Source organism: Tenebrio molitor, chromosome 9, assembly GCF_963966145.1.
Source record: "Tenebrio molitor chromosome 9, icTenMoli1.1, whole genome shotgun sequence".
NCBI lineage: Eukaryota > Metazoa > Arthropoda > Insecta > Coleoptera > Tenebrionidae > Tenebrio > Tenebrio molitor.
The window spans coordinates 1,307,154-1,323,235 of record NC_091054.1 but is presented as its reverse complement, the minus strand read 5'-3'; the positions used below and the strand labels follow the sequence as shown (position 1 = coordinate 1,323,235).

Genomic DNA, 16,082 nt, shown 5'->3' with positions numbered 1-16,082 from the left:
AACATTCAGAGTACATTTTGTTAAAGGATCTGCTTTCATCCTAGAAAATAGGTTTATGAAAATTCTTAAAAAAAGAAACTAGTGAGCTAAAAATAAATTGTCTTAAAATGTCGGTCTTGATGGTGGATAAGATCCAGCAAGTCTTCGGCGCGGCGTTAATTAACAGAAATTTTGTAAGATACGATCTGAAGAATTTTTCGATCGCATCGATGTATCCTTTTTTCTGTATTTGTTTTGTCAGGATGAAGTTGAACGAAATGAAGTCTAAACGTCAGTCGCCGTATCGAAAAATTTTGATATGATGCAAATTGGGTGGTCGTGTTATCGAAAATCTTGAAACGTGAAAATATAAATTCGGGGAAAATTTGGATTTATCTTTTCTTCGTCACACAATACCGATGTGACATACTTTTGCAGTGAAATAACAGAGAATGTATTTTTTTTTTGATAATTTTTTCCTGTGAAACAAAAATAGTTATTTATGCAACAAGTGCATAAAGTGAATGATTATTGCACGCGACGTGAAAATTGTCCCAAGAGCCGCAGGCGAGTGCAATAACACTTTTTGCACGTGTTGCATACAATATTTTTTCTACGAACAAAAAAATGAGAAAAAAAACCAACGATAAACAACAGTTCAGTCCTGTGCGTCGTGTGTGAAAAATGCAATAAAGACTTCACTTTTTGCACGATCGTAGACAGACTGTTGACAGATGCGTGCAATAAAGACTTTATTGCACTAGTGCAATTAAGAGGCACTTTTCCACTAAAAGCAATGCAATGAACACTCACTTTTTGCACGATCGTGGAAAAAAATCTTTACGTAAGAAAACAATTTGGATACGTCACTCAGAATTTGAGACAAAAAGTGTAGCACCATTTGATATGCAGCGATCATTTCTTTGCTTTTGTCAGGTCTCGTGTACGTTTTTCATCGAGATCCAGTCCCGATTTGGCGGTGCTGTAAATTCGTAGTAAAATTACCTGAACAACCGTTAATAAGCGCAACATTTTTTGTTCGACTCATCTCGACCGTAAATACCCATGTATCCTTTTTTACGTGTCGATTTTCGTTTTCCTCCCACGTGTACATGCCATCCCGATTCGGTCCGGACCTCTCTACTCTTATCCGTGTTGTATCACTTATGCAGATGTAGGTGCCAAAAATGAAAACATGATATTTAGAATGTGATTATCGTGGTAGTTGGAAATAGAAACCACATCTGAAACAAATCGAAAACCAGTTTTTGATGGTGTGTAGTGCACTTATACGAATGAATCGTGTTGTTAATCTAGTTTCCGAAGATTATGTTATTGATGTTATTTTTTCTTTGGGAGTAATTGAAAGAGACCAGCTTCTCTTCTTGTCCGACACGTATCGTCCACGAAATACCTATTTATCAAGCTGAAAATCCTACTTGGGAATTTGTATTTGCTAGCATGCGACGGCTAATCAAAGGAAGCGGCGTTTTAATATGCATCTTTGGGACTGATATACAATGTCCTCCGAAAAAATGTGGTAATGAGGACAAACGACCCAGATAATATTCGGTAGTTTAGATAATTACCGATGAGTGTGCTTTCCTTCATCATCTTTGTGCTCGTTTTAGACCGACACGACATTCCTTTTAGGAGGTACTCCAATGCTACTTACCAGAGACTAATTGTTTCGTCAGCACAAGAGTACTACAGAAACGCCAAACATAAAATTAAGAGATATTAAAAAAAAATAATACATAATAATAATAACAAGAGAAAATAAATGAAATATACAATGCTTTATTCGCCCAACGGGCTTTCGGATTCCTTTTTCTTTCTATTTCTTTCTATCTCCAACCCCTTTCTTTTTCTATTCTTTCTCTCCTATTCCATATATCTTTCATCCCTTCCGTCTTCATTCAGTATTTCTCCCTGTTCCTTTCTCTCCCTCTCTCTCATTTCGCTGCAATCATTCCACATGTGCCCAATTGTCTCTCTCGCCTCATTGCAAATTCTGCACCTTCTTTCCTCTCCTTCCGTCCAGTACCTGTTTTCTCTCTCCTCGTTCCCCCAGGTACTCCGGAACTTCCTCTGTAATACATCTCTCATAGGGAGTTGTATCTGTGTCTTTGTCCCTTTCACTCAGCTCTACATTCATCCATCTTCATTTTGCTCTTAATCTTTCCCTTTCTTCTCTGGTAGTACGTATTTCTTTCTCTCCTAATTCTCCCTGTTCTTTTCTTTTCTCTCCAGCATTCCGTCAGTATCCTGCACTCTTGCCTTCCATCCATTCTGTCTTCAAACTTTGCCGCTCTTTTTTCCGCTTTCACTCTCAGCCTATTCCCCTTGCACTCTTCCCTCACATGGAACCTGGAGTTTCTCTGTCCACTCCTAGCACCCCTATTTCCCACACACATCCCACTGTTTTGTTTGTTTGCTTTCCTCACTATCTCTTTGATATGTGCCTTATCCGGGGCTCTTACGCTGAATGTGTAACCCACTCTTTTCCTTCTTTCCCAGTTCCACTCATTCTTTTCACTCTTCCTTTTTCTCTTGTTGAACACCATCATTTTCGTCTTCTCAACATTCATTTCCAGCTTTTTCTTCTTCACAATTTCTTTCATTTCTTTTTCGCTCTTTGCCACAATTACAGAAGACAGAAAAGTTCTTGTTTGGAACCTATTGGGTGATTCAAAATGGTTGTGGATAAGTATGGCAACTATGTGGATAGGATAGAGTTGACATTTATATGACAGTTCATAGTCGCGCAATTTTGAAAATTGTCAAATCAACGTGCAATGGTATAAAAAAATATCAAATGCACGCAAATGAAATGTCATACAGTTGCCACATAAATTTTCGTACGTAGTTGCCATATTTATCCACAATCATTTTGAATCACCCAATATATTGTATATAGTGGAATTTATGCTGGTGGCAACATTGCAGCAAAAACAAGAGACATAAGTTTTATCAATCAAATTATTACCAAGGTAAGATAATACAACCTGATTCGTTGTTAAATTTTCTTAGATTTTCTTTCGGTAATATTACTATAAGGCTGCTTGATTATTAGATTTTTGCCCTTCTGTGGCGAAGTCATTGACATGATGGGACAAACGAGTTGCATAACCTCAATTATTTTCATTGAATTTCATCTCAACATTTTTCGTAAAAAAATAAAATTATGTTAACAGCGACTATTTCATGTCAATAATGTAGATATGAAGGGGAAAAATTTAATATTTTCAAAAATGGGACGCCACTGAAATTAATGTCATTTGTTCTGTCAGGTGTCAACCTGTCATGTCGTATTTCAGGTTTGTTTATTATTATTTTTCGCAAATAAGTGAGAAGCCGCAAATTTTTGTTGAAAAAAAAATCCTGACTGAAGAGCTATGGTGTAAGCTTTTAAAGAGTTTTTTTTTAAGAACACTCTCCAAGACATGTGTTCATGTGGTAAAAATCTTCAAATTAAATTAGTTATGCCGTTACATAATCGATTATCCAATCGTTTAGTTATTCACTGAATAATCGATTAACTAAATATTCACTGAATTAGTGTGTCATCCTGTCAACTGGTCTATTGGTTAAACAAATTGTCCCAAAAAATTAGTACTTTTTTATGTCAAACACCTTAGTTTGTCTCTCATTTATTGCAGATAGCTAGTTTAAAGTCTCGCAACTTAGTTCTCAAGAGACAATACATTATTTGCAACATGATTACTGGTACGAGGTGTAGCTCCATCTTGCAAGAGAAGTCTCCATCCTCTGGTCCATCTCGCACAGAAATGTTAAACGTTTGTGTGTTGCTTTATGCCCATCTCTATTGACATTTATTATTTTTAAGACCAGTCCGACTCCGAAAGCCACTCAAGCCGTCGGAAATACAGCTCCCTAAGCTGAAAGTTTAACATTTTAGAACACGATTATCTTGACAGATTGAAATAGAATCCACATCTTGGACAAGTCGAAAACCAGTTTTTTATGATTAGGTGAATAAGTTGTTTTGTTAATTTAAAATACAACATCCTATATGGTGCTGCTAAAGAATTCAGTCGAATTAATCACAGACGGGTTAGTCTAGTGATGCGGCCTAGAGCTCTCTCTTATCGGTACTTCACATCGGAAATCTCAATCTATCAACTGGAAAATCTCTTCACTTATCTACAATGTATTAACTTCTGGAGCAAGTTTTTTCGATTTCGCCATAAAACGAGATTAGTGTCGCTTTTACAGTTTAAATATTTTTATAGGCAATTACATTTTTTACAGTGTATTGTAATAAAGTACGTGGTATTTTAATGCTAGCTGTAAAATGAGAACATAGTTCTTTTAATGGACAGTTAATAACCCCACTTAATAGTAAACATATGCATTTTGTTTTTTCCTCCGGTAATTACTCTTTTTGTTATCATTAATGTCTTCTATTAAAAGCAACAGTCGGGTATAGAAGCGGTCGCAGAATGGTGCACGCAATAGTGAAGCGTCGTTCGATTTGACAGTTTGAGGTTAAATTGCGACGACGACCTTTCACGCAAATTTCTGGTCCTTCGTGCCGGATCCTCCCATCTTGATAACTCCCGTTCGCACACGTGTCGATCATATCTGGTCGTAAATTACCGCCTTGGTCGTCACGATTTTTAAATTCGTAACAGGTCCGACTAATTACCGTGTTTTTTTTTTGTGTGTCCGCCGTGTAAGTACCCTTGAAATCGGTCGCGACGTGAGTCCGTTTTTTGAATTGGCCGTCTTTTGTCCAGTCCAAACTGCAACTCATCGTCGCCGGCGCTCTGTGGCGGACCGTAATTTTCGGGGGCCCCGCCGTTGACAAATTACGAAAAGTGCTTGCCGATCGTAAATCATAAAGCAATGACTTAATCCGCGGACATGACGTCGCAGCGTCTTCACACAACGCCCACGGCCTGCAAAAACCATGAAATGTATTCATCGAGTATACCCCATTATCGGATGTCGTAACGCGATAGGACAAATTAACACGCATTATCCAATCAGGATGTCGGATTAAGTCGAGCGCGATAGTGCAATTAATAATGGGAACGGTGCCATTAAACAAATCGACTGTTGATAGAGGCGATGCTTCGTTGCAAGCTCTATTAGTGTAAATTTGCTACTTGGGATTAGGTTTTCAGCTTGCGAGACATGACTACATAACCTCAATCTGTCGCTGCTTTGGAATTTTAATCCAAATGCCAAATACTTTCCACTCACAACGATTGTTTTTGGGGTGTCATCGCAATTACAATTTAACAGTCTGAGCCTTCTGTCTCTCCACCAGACACGTCACTGGAATTAACGTCATTTCACTCATTTCTCATTTGTTATGTTAGTTGTCATTGTCAAACTGTATCATAACCTACAAATATAATGTTGTGCAGTGTTTGTGATGAAAATACAACTGCAAGGAAGTAAAAAATAGCAGAATTTCATTCCTTGCTGGTAATATTTGACTGAAGAGTTTAATTCTTAACAGTTCGTGCAAGGTTATGAACAGTTGTTTCTAAAACATGTGGTTCTAATGGTAAGAATCTTCAAAGTAAACTAGTTCAGTGATTTTGGACTTGATTGTCTGATAATTTAATTATTAATTGAACGAACAACGGATTATATAATAATTCATCACTATATTAATGGGTCATCCTGTTAGTCGGTCCATCGGTTAATGCGACCTGTCAGTGCGATCCAGCAGTGGATCATCCTGTCAATCGGTCTATTGGTTGGAAGGAAATACCAACGCTGCAGAATTGTGTTATTTTTAGTTTTCGTAATTACTCAGAATGTCGATAACAATGTTATTTTTTACGTAACAACATGAATCCTTTGTCTGTCTAGCTGGCGGCAAATATTTATATGTTTTTGTTGAAGTAATGAGCCATTTACGACGTTAATAGTAGTATTTATTTGAACATTAAATAATTACGTGTACGTCATAAGTTACATAAAATGATTTACAACAAATATACAAACATTTAAATGTCACATACAGGAGATAATTTTAATTTTTATTAGTTGTGTGCTAGAATATGCTAATGAAATAAAAAATGAACAAATTGTAAACAAACTCCTTAATGGAATGAATGAAATGTTATAAACAAATTGGGTGGATGTGAGCCACAAACAGTTGTGTTGTTTAAGTCTTTTCAGTGTTCTTGCAATTGTTACGCCATACGTCTTCTTTTTTTCTCTCTCTCCCTCACCCTCTCACTTTCAGTTTTGTCGTTAGCCACATCTTTTTTGCTCAGAGGTCTTGGATTTTCTCATGGGCTGTGAGTCATATCTGCGCAAACGACGAATATCGGTCTCAAGTAGGCGCGCTACAAACCGACCGGAAAACATCGTCATTCGTTATGTTAGTTCCGTCTCTCTCTCGTCTGTTTATATGTATTGGAATTTGAAAGTAGTCGACGTTTGCAGTTTTCATTTGCAGATTTTTCACTGGTTTATTGCTTTGCCCAGATATGTCCAAGGTCACAGCCCATGAGAGAATCCAACACCTCTACCTATATAGACAAACAAATTTTTCTGTTTTTCATCCTTTCTCTTTTGCTATTTGCTTTCTTCTTTAAATCTAACGCTATTCTTTTTATCATTTGAAAAGATTTTTCAACTTCCACAAATACGCGAGTGCTGCTGTATTCGTTAATTTTCACTTATGTATTTTATTATTTTTCTCAAATTCTCTTAAAATTTTTTCTTATGTATTTTTTTTTACTTATTTACTTATTTTTTGTCATCTTTTTGGCATTTTTTTTCTTTATTTTGGGTGTGTACATTGTACCTAATTGGGATACATATTTGATTATTTTTTAAATTTATGTCAATTCAATCGTCACTTTTAACAATCATTATTTTTCTATTGCTCAACCTTGTTCGATTTTTTGTTTGTCGTTTTTTTGACATTTGTCTTTAGCTACTTTTATTTGACTCTTTTGTTGTCTGTTTTTCCCTTGTTCCTTCTATAGACTTTTTTTAAATTTATTCTTTCATCTCATAAATGATTCTTTAATTTTTTGTTTAACATTTACATTCTCAATTTAGAGTTTGTTTCATGGTTAATTTTTTTCATTCACTTCACCTCTATTCCTATGTCAAGATTTTTTCCCGGTGACAATTTTTTCGCTACGTATTTGTTTGTCAACATTCCAAATTTACAAAAATAAAATCATTACAAGGAAAGTCACTTTCGAATAGATTTTTCAAATGAAATTGTTTTATGATATCCCCAAATAAACATGCAAATGGATATCACTTATAATAAATAATAATAGACTATCTGTATAGATTAGTATAAAGGACAAGGACTCTCGTGGGTGGTGAGTTCACCTCTAATTATTATTTTAGCACGTGTGTGCAAATGTGTCGTCCAAATAGAGGAACAAACAGAGCTATTGACTGACGCAAATTGCAAATTTCCTTCTTGCTCGGTCGCAAAAATCAAGTACACTGGTTCGTAGTACTACACAGATAACACCAACCTTATCACGATAACATTTTTCTAATTTTATTTCGTAAATAAATATCATAACTGGCAAAATTACCTTGACATTATCGCAACTATTATGAAATTGCAACAGGTGACACGAAGAGTCCAATTTTTTTATTTTTTTTTTTTGGAAAATTTCGCTTTCGTGTCACGCGTGCGTGGCGATATTTACCTGTCAATTACACAGCGCGTACCCTTGATACGTTACCATTGTCGGTGATTATTTATCCGTAACGTGTAATTTTTCAACCTGTACGATTGTTCAAAGTCTGTTCGTTCTCGTGGTCGGTCAGGGTTCGACAGGTTGGAATTCTTTGAGGGCGCCCCTAAACCCTGACCGTCGTCGCGATTTGCATTAATCGTAATATCGCGTGACATTTCAAAATGGACTGTAGTTTGATTGGTCAATCCGTGACCAATATAATGTGAGTGCGGTTCTGGTCGACCTCAGGTGGTTTAATTTGCACAAGCCATGGCCTCCTTAGAGCGAACGCACACACATCCGAATTCAAAACCACTACTCCGCTCTCTCCTCTTACTCGACAAGATGGCGCTCCATCTCACTGTTGATTTAGACGGGACGGTTTTGGGGTAGTAAAAGATTGGATCATTTGGTCCTGTCACGAAAAAAAATTGGCAAAGATTCGGCAGTACCACCTTCGATCTTGTAACTCTGTAATACACAGAATTACAAAATTACACAGACATGGTTGCGAGTTATCTCAATGGAAATATAGCGATTCTGTGGAAATTAAATATCTAACAAACAAATTGTTCCATAGAATTTCCATAGAATCAAATCTGGTAATTTCTGTGTCGCTGTTCTGGAAACGCCATTTTGTTATTCCCGTTTGGTACTAGTTTTGGTCAATACAACTTTACTTTTGGTACCAATGGTTTATGAAAGTTATGGATTCGAACAGCAGAAGTACCAACGATCATGGTGAGCTCGTGACACACTTTGACCAATCAATCATAATTTTGAAAATTGTTATTAATTGCTGTTCGTCCAAGAAACCTCTTTTCAAAGTGTTCTTACCTTGATTTCGTTCGATGGTTCATTAAACGATCACTGAAGTAACCTAGTTTCTGTACAATATCCCATCATTTCATCATTGATCAAATTTCGGTACCACTGAGTACCGAATTATTGAAAACAGTGAAGTTCTTACGCCATAGGTACCGCGTTCTTAATTGCAGAAGTGAACTTGAAGCATGACTTCTCTTTTAGCCGGATCGTGGAAGGATAGTACTTACTTGCGTGGTACCTTTTATCAGAATCATTGTTAACAACAAATTTGTTATAAATTCATCATAATTTATTGAACCAGTTTTGTTGCTTCTAAACCGATACCTTCCAGTAAATTGTTGGGGTACCACTTGTTCTCAATAACAGGTACGACTTGTAGAAACAAACAAACAGCAAGAACATGACGTGTAGGTACTGAGCTTAAAATTAGAAGACATGAAAGTGCTTGTTCGTCGGCAACAACTGAGACACCCCGGGGAGTTGTTGCGCCCCCACACCATGACTAGACCAAAATCGGTACCAACCTGATAGTACTCAGGCTTCTCCTGTGAGAGCACGTTCACAGACTAACCCAACCACGGATCACGTCCGTCCTCGATTCGGGTTGTTGGTGCGGCGAGAATACGTAACGAACCCGCCAGGGACCCAGGGTGGTTCTTGATGGTTCTTTTTGGTGTCTCGTTTCGGGTCCAATTACCGGCCCACGGTCTCCTTTGCGGTCCAATCGGATTGACATTTAGATAGTCGAGTGTGCATTTAAATTTCGTATCGGTGTGTTTTTTCATTCGAACCGCGATAACGAAAGTGCATTAGCCTCGATCATTTTCGAACGATTTCCATGTGAACGGTCGGAATTTATGCGAAGACACGTCCGAGGATAAAACCGATTCACGAAACGCATTTAAATCGAGAAAAGGACGATAAGAAAATCGTGAGAGTTCAAAGAACGGTTGGATGAAGAAGGACGGGAGAGGAAAGGGAATTTCGCCAAATTTCAGTAGTAATTGGAAGAGCCATCACGGACGAGTCCAGGGGCTATGGAAATGCTACACCATCATTTTTTAAACATTTTGTCTGACAGGGCGAAGCATTTATCTTGTTTAAATTGCATTATTATTCGAGTACAATATAATCAATCCTCTCTTATTTCATGTAACCATAAATTCTTTCAAACATATGTTATTAACTTGCAGTGGTACCCACTAATTATCTTTTGACATCATCTTTGTTATTTTTCTTATCTTGACCACTCGTAATACTAATTACATTCTTATCAAGTCGACTTTAGAATTTTTACATCTATATGTTCTTTCTTTTATCTGTGAGTTTCTATTCTTTTTACTTAATTTATTCTTCTAATATACGATTTCAACATTAAATCTGCAAAGATGACTGAAGAAGAAAATAAATTAGCATTCCGAAAGGTATTGATGCCATCTGATATACTCTGTTTCTGAGTTTGATGCCGCTGAGCCAGAAAGCGACCGAAGCGCTGACAGATTTCAGTGCGTCCAATTATAAGCAGCCTAGACCATTCTACTGGTATTAAATGTTACAATTCAACTTTTTAGATGTCTGCTCTAAAGTACTGTCCTGGCATCTTCCAAACATCATGTTTTCTCACTCTTACGCCTGCACACAGCTTTCAGAACGAGGATGGCCAATTTGTTAGCGCAGTTATCTTCCCGACAAAAGAAATTTGCATTTGCGTGAGTTGAGCGGTTTTACGACTTACCGGCATCGAACTCAGAAACGGAGTATACGTCTCTGAATCTACTAAGTTTGAGTAAATCAGGAAAATAATTGAGACAAAAGCAATTCTCTGGTGATGTAGAAGAAGAAAAAAAAATGTGCTGCTCCATTTTTTGCCCATTATGAATGTGACATTGCAATCAAAATCTCGTCATCTCCAAAGCGACTCGATTTGTTAACACAATGTTTGATCTTGAAGCAGCAGCTTCCATCAAGCCAACAATGGACCATAACGCGACCAAGTACCACAAAAAACTAGCTCCGAGGCGTAGTCTTTTCTTTGACCAAACAACAATCGCTATTGTCGTCCGGAGTGTGTTTTTCATCGGCACCAATTTGCATCGAGGTGTCCGCGTCAATCACCGACAACCTCGCTACTAATCAATGTAATGTCGTAATTACTTGTCTCTCTCATTAGGTTGACCGGCCGCGTTTGATCTCGCTCGGTGATGATCGATGCGTCCGATTTGGAGCGAATTTTGCGCTTCGACCGCGCCTCATTAATTCGCCATGTTTATAAGACCATTACGACATGTTGTGTGTGCGTTATTATTCATGAGTGGAAGGAACGGCGCGAAATCCCGTAATTTGTTGAATGATACAACTTTTCGCCTTTCTCTTTTTTCGTCGTCGATGTTTTCCTCTTATCCTGGCGAAACACCCACCAGAGGCTATTCGCGTAATGGGCGAGATAAGCCTCGACGGGGCCGGTCGCGATTCGTGTGCTAATGGAAAGCCACGACCGAGAGGTCTGTCATAACGAGCAAGTCGAGCGTGACGAAAGAAGTTCTCTTTTAAATTGGCTAAGAAGTCCATCCGATCTGGGTATTTGTGTTGCATCGGATGGTTCTGGTTTTGGTGGTGGTACTGTTGACGTTTCGTCAAGATGGAATTCCACGTTTTGACCGTTTTAAAATTTGCCACCGAGTTCTCTGGACCTCAATCCAATAGATTTTTTCGGAATTGTTTAATAGAAAATGACTGGGAATGATAGAAGAAGTGCAATTTTTGACACCAAGTTCAGATCGGAAGTTGCGGAACCGCTGTTGAATCTAATCTAAAGAATAGCAAAAAGAAGAAAGAAAGGAAAATTAGAGTGAATAGAAGATCAACTAAGAGTAAGAAGAAAGCGAAGGACGACAACAATGTAGCAACATATAAAAAACATTTTCAAAGTTATAAAAAAGAACGAAAGACAACGAATTTTGAAAAGATGACTAATTCAAACATAGAGAACATAGAGAGTAAAAAAAATAGTTACATTAGTAATAAGTATAAAACTTTACTACACAAATGCTATTTAACTTGAAAAAGAAAAAGTAGGAACGATAAATAGAAGTAAGAATATTATAAGAAATAAGGGAAAAGAGAGTACAGGAAAACAACGAGGAATACAAATTCAAATGAAAGAAATGTTGATCAACAGATATACACTTAGAAAAGACCAAAAAAAAAACAGGTAAAAAAAAGGAATAGCAACGAAAAAAGGAAAGTTGAAAAACGGCCAAGAAAAAAAAATTAAAGAATAATAAACAATGAATGAAAAATATGTACATAATCTAAAAAATGTTCATTATAAAATAGTCAACATTCTACTAAACATTGGTGGATTATTAATGAAGAAGGTAGATAGATAGTAATGAAAAAAAGAAGCAGATTGCAAAATTCACAAACCAAGACTAAACAAAGAAAGTGAAGAGAAAAATCGAAGAATATAAATTAAATTAAAATGAATTATAAGCTGTATATGGGAATAACAGAAAAGAAATAACAGAATAATAAACAGTAAATTTAAAATGTCTAAACCACAAAGTGAAGTAAATATTTAAGAATAAACTGCTAGAAAATCTATAAATTTGCAAAAAAAAAGAAAAGAAAAAATTAAATGAAAGAATAGAAAGACAAACAGTAGGTAGTAAAAAAAAGGCAAAGTAATACAGGTAATTATGTATTTAAGAAGTCAATATGCTGTAAATAAATAGTTATTTATGCAACAAGTGAGTAAAGTAATACTTTTTTTACGAGGAAAATTTGCCGCTCGAGCGAAGCGAGTGCGCAAATCCGCCGAGTAAAAAAAAAGATACTTTACTAACGAGTTGCATACAAAATTTTTTTGGTGCAAAAATGAACCGCTATGGCACTTTTTTTAACGCTTCTTGACCGATTCAAAAATCACGTATTTTATGAACGCAAACGAATGAAAAAACTTGCACTTTTTTTGACGGACTATTTATTTTTCTCAAAACAGGTTTCTACAAGATTTAATTGTGAGAAAATTATGAATGATAAAGCAAAAACTCATTTGACATACAGTTTTATCGTCAGATGCACTTTCTGATGCATAATTTTGCATTCCGAATTTCGAAATTCTTCCGATCTCAATAACGTGCGAATTAGAAAACCCTGACCAAAATAATATAATATTTCTGTTTAGTCGATAAAAATGGAAAGTGCGAGGTCAAGAAATAACAATAGATGGACAACACGATTACATTTTGATAAGTTGTAGGAGCTACGACGTACTCCACAAGATATAAGACAGCGTTGTTGCAAATCAAGGAACGAGACGAACTTTTGGCAATTTTCGTCAATTGGACTCGCGTCTGGACGATACGACTGCATGGTCTTCGTGATTTTGAAGATCGCGACCAGATTGTTCTTCGTGTTGTGCCATCTTCCTGGTTGGGGTCAGATTCGAGTGTACCACTTAGGATTATTGTCGAAATGTACAACCTTATTAGTGCGGCAATGACATTTACATATAAAGTATTATCGCGTTTATTATCGCGACCGGGCGCATTACCAATCCAGTTTCGTTTCGTGCACCCATCTCGTCGATGATGGCAATTAGCATTTATTTTCGGTTTGCGTTTTGTTTCCAAATAAAGTCCCCCAAAGCTCGTACATTCAACGCGCCCCGTGTAATGGAATATAAATGGACTTGATCCGATCAAAATATTTATTCGGAACAGGAGCAATATCTCATTTTAATTGGATAATCCGCGCAAGGTTGTTGCGATTTTTCTTTTATCGACGGTTGTTTGTTGGCGAGAAGGTCGCGCCTTCGCCGGCTCTAATAACGGGGATAAAATATGATCGAGAGTGCTGTGGAGTAAAGGCGACCTCTAATTCTGATTGGCTGTTATGACAAACTAATAGATCGGCCGCTCAGGTGCAAAAATTTCAAAATTTTCGTTTAAATTGATCACTTATTATTATTCCTCATGTGCTTAAAGAAAAATGGTCATGAGTATGATTAAATTAACCTTCACGAATAACGGATTGACAATATGTCTGAATAATGCATAATTACAGTAATCATCCACGTTTTCAGAGAAGCGATGTCAGGTCTAATTTATGAGTAATCAAATTGTGGAATGCAGTGTACACTGGGTATAATCAAATAACTCATCAACAACCGATTTGGACAATTGATCACTTTTCCTAGAAATTCGGCCATTTAAAATGTAATGATCTGATCAAGATCTCTTTGGAAAGATGATCCCGTCATTTAATTGAACCTGGTCATGTGCTTATGAACAAATAAATGGGTCATACATTGTAAAAACTGTCATGATCATGATTAAATGATCATATTTCACACTGCGTAAAGTAATACATAATTGTTTGATTAAAATTTGTTTGATTCATGATTATGATTGTTAAACAGTTATTTGATTCAATCATCATCATTGATCATTGATCAGTAAAAATAATATAATAAGTTGATTTTTCTCTGTTTTATTAGTAATCAAATTACGCAATCGAAATTGATCTGATTAAAATATCTTTCAAGAAATAATCGTGTTTTTTAATGGAATACGAGTAAATCATGTATTTCATTGAAACCATAAACATTTTCTAACTAATGTAATTGTTCAAGCAATAATCATGATATTTAGCTACAAAATTTTCATTATTCATATTTGATATTTTTAACTTCAGTAAAACCCTAAATATTCATTTGACTTTGATTTACTTATTTCTAGTCAATTGTTAACTATTTATAGATCTTTTGATCTTCGAATGATCGATGCCCCGTTATAATTCTTAAAAATATTATACATAACTAGTTGATTTAATAAAATTCGCTCATTTTCGCTTATTACTTGGTTTGAACCATTAACTGGTGAAATTAGCAATTAAAGCCAATCGACGATAGACTCTAATCAATTAATTGATCAGTAGGTTAAGTAGTTTGTTATGCTATCGACTTTTTGCTTCCACAAAGGATGTAATCAACAAGTGAGTCATAAGTTGGTAATTAGTAGATTTACTTCTCACAGGTTTGTTTGATCGGTTAATTAACAGTGTTTTGTTTTCAACTAAAGGCACAATAGAGTTGAAGGTCACGACTAAATAGTGAACATCAGGTAAATCATGAATAACTGATTTATCATCTAAATAAGTTGATTATGATTAATTCTCGTTCGTACTGATTTCATATAAATTACAAAATTAAGTAATTTATCGTTGATGGACTTAATCAAGTTTGATAACTGATCACGTAAACGATTCTTGCAATTGACCGCTATGATAGAGACGTGAGGACCGAAATTAAATGCGCGATCATATAATTGATCATCTCGCTTACGTTTGGTTGGATTATTTGATTGCTAATCAATCGAGCAAGTGTGATTTATAAATTGATCATGCATTGCAAGTCCCCAACCAGGTGATCTAACAGTTTTTCACTCTATCATTCTGACTAATGTACATACATCTATTTCAGTTGTTTGATCCCATTACTAGATTAATAACTTACATGACTCTCGAACAACTTGATTAATCGCTTATTTGGTTACTGCTAACCTGTTGATTAATCGGCGGAATAAATTATTTTCAGTAATTGATCGTTTAGCGCAAGTGCCTTTCTGATTTGAAATTTTTCGGAACAGTCGTTATCAAAGCGTTTGACAATGGCCCAAAGTGACGCGGTTTATTTTTAGATTGAACAAATATATCGATCAAATATTATGTTTTTTTCTTAAAATTAGAAGATTTTCTCGCAAAAACTATCGACTGCAGATGTTTAGTTAAAGTACACAGCGTTGCGAAAGATCAAACCGAGACAAAATAAACATTTTTTCGAGCGATGGATTCCGAGTGGATTTTTTTCGTGCGACAAAAACAACTCATCCCAGATTCGAAACGTCTCCAGACAAACAAAACAGCGATGACGACTATGGAAAATTTTGCCTCCGGAGGGAATGCACTTCTATTTCGGTTGAAAGGTTTTGGCAGTGGCAGTGACAGGAGCATTGTCTTCGTCACCGGACCGGAACCCATCATTCCGCCGCCGCCCCTGCTTTGGCTCCTCGCGAGTCATAAAAGCTTGTCAGTTTTCCAAGGCGCGAGGAAAACCGCATTGCGATGGTAAAAATCCACCTCCGCGCTCCTCCTAGCCCGCGTTAATTCGCTCCGAAGCAACGGAACAGAGTTTAGTTTGACGTCCGCACTCGCACGAGTTAGAATCCATCTTCGTCAAAAGCCGCGCCGGACCTCCAGTGCCAGTGACAGTGAATTGGACCAGTGCCGGTGCGTGTCCCGCCGCCGCCGCCGACAACCCAATTCTCGCCGCCGACGTCGCGATTTCTTCGCCAGCTTTCACCGCACCTGCGGTGATGCAAGCCGGATGACGCCGCTCCCAAAAATAATGCACCGGTGCAAGCGTCCCGTTCCCAATCGCGCCTAATCAAGAGCCGATGGCGGGACCGAAATAGACGACCTTCGAATTAGCCTCATAATTGTAGATTTGATGACAAAGAGCGTCATGTGACGACGTGCCGTTTCCAATCGAGAGTGCGCTAACCTGGT

At 36.9% G+C, this 16,082-nt stretch overlaps 1 protein-coding gene across 4 annotated transcripts in view; it reads left to right on the top strand.

The window, feature by feature from the left end:
* for (cGMP-dependent protein kinase for) overlaps window positions 1-16,082 on the top strand; it is a 98,024-nt gene that overhangs the window by 43,124 nt on the left and 38,818 nt on the right. The window contains exon 1 of one of the 4 annotated variants that reach the window (XM_069058765.1): window positions 15,648-15,803. The exons of the other annotated variants lie outside the window; for them this stretch is intronic. The gene's annotated coding sequence lies outside the window, so the exon portion shown is untranslated. Of the gene's footprint in view, window positions 1-15,647; window positions 15,804-16,082 lie in introns of those variants that run through there. 4 annotated transcript variants of the gene reach the window in all.